This window comes from Lucilia cuprina, chromosome 4, assembly GCF_022045245.1.
Source record: "Lucilia cuprina isolate Lc7/37 chromosome 4, ASM2204524v1, whole genome shotgun sequence".
Taxonomy (NCBI): Eukaryota; Metazoa; Arthropoda; class Insecta; order Diptera; family Calliphoridae; genus Lucilia; species Lucilia cuprina.
In genome coordinates, this window is record NC_060952.1 from 83,934,384 (window position 1) to 83,936,222 (window position 1,839).

The following is a 1,839-nucleotide window of genomic DNA, read 5'->3' on the forward strand; positions in this document are numbered from 1 at the left end:
ATAGTCTAGTCTATAGTCTAGTCTATAGTCTAGTCTATAGTCTAGTCTATAGTCTAGTCTATAGTCTAGTCTATAGTCTAGTCTATAGTCTAGTCTATAGTCTAGACATAGTCTAGTCATAGTCTTGTCATAGTCTTGTCATAGTCTAGTCATAGTCTAGTCATAGTCTAGTCATAGTCTAGTCATATTCATAAATGCTTAATAAAGTTATAAATAGTTTATTGTAAGAAAATTGTATGGAAAATGTGCGTAATAAACCTAAAGTAAGGAATTAAGATCTTTAGGAATTTAGGGGTTCATCTTTATGTGTATCAAAAGCAAAGAGTATCTGAATAAAACTTTAAACACTCTAATTAGTAAAACAATTAGCATTATAATAACTTAGTAATAATACCATTTAAAAATATATTAACCATATGCCTTGCATTTTCCTTTTATTTTTGTTTTAGGTAAGCTAAATACTAAACAGTCTACTACTAGACCCTTGATATCACGTAAGTCAAAAAATAATATTGAACAGTTTAGCTCCCAATGTTTGTTTCGTAAATTAATTATTTGCCACATGAATCTAAAAAGTGAATTTGCAAAACTTTGCTGCTTTATCTTGTGCATAGTATCTTCAAAAAAACAATGAAATAATGAATAAAAATGTAGACAAATTAAATAAATAGATTTTTAAAAATATTCATACATATTTATTTAACGCAATGGCATATTAACAACATGTTTTACAATCATTTAACGTTTCGTGGTGGCAGACAGGCAGACGGACAGACAGACAGACTGAATCGACTGAAGAAACAACTGTAAACTCACAGAGAATTAATTCCAAAAATAAAAGTGAGATCAAAACATTCTGTTTAACAACACAAAACCCGTGACTCTTCGAAATAAATCATACGATTTTGTTTTTGTTTTTCATCCTATGTTTCTGAGTTGCAACATTGCCGCAAGCCATATTATATGTCCCTCATGACTTTGATAACGATCTGTAGGCCAGAAATTATTTATATATTTTTTATTCAGATGACAGTCAGCGTGTGTGTAAGTTAAGAAAGCCTCACGAAAATGTTGAGCAATTATTATAAAAACAAAGTTCTTTTTTGCAGTTATTCCTTTGCGCATATAAAGTGCAATATTATTACATAAAACAATTGCTATGTGTTTGCAATTTGTCTAGTTCTGGGAACTTTTCTATAAACTATGTCTTGGCTGTGTAAAAAAAAAAACTTAAGATATATTTATGAGACATTTTTTGTTCGAAAATTATGAATATAACAGCATGATAAAGACATAATTATTGTAGTAACAAGAATGTAATTTCATGAGGATGTACTATAGTTAGGGTTGTTTGCTAATTATCTCTTATAACCCTACATATACTTCTGTCTGTCAGTATCAGTCCAGCAATCTTGTAAATTAACTAATTTTGTTAATAAATCTAGGAAATTTTAGAAATATTTGCGTAAATGAAGAACTGTAGTGAAATCTAGACTCTATCACGACTATAGACTACAATACTATGTATATACTATGACTAGAATAGTGGCCTCCGGTAGGTTAGTGGTTAGTGATTTAGTCTGGTAGACCGGAGGTGGTGGGATCGACTCCCAGCCGTGGCACTGGTTAAGGAACGCACAACAGGCCCGATTGAGGCCTAGGTGTATTTTATTTGGATTTGATGTGTATACATCCTCCTTTCAAACTAACTAACTATGACTAGACTATGATTAGACTATAACTAGACTATGACTAGACTATGACTAGACTATGACTAGACTATGACTAGACTATGACTAGACTATGACTAGACTATGACTAGACTATGACTAGACTATG

The 1,839-nt window shown here is 31.2% G+C and overlaps 1 protein-coding gene across 1 annotated transcript in view; it reads left to right on the plus strand.

Annotated features, from left to right (window-relative positions):
- Positions 1–1,839, plus strand: part of LOC111675675 (protein doublesex) — a gene marked incomplete in the record, with an annotated part of 192,383 nt that overhangs the window by 55,028 nt on the left and 135,516 nt on the right.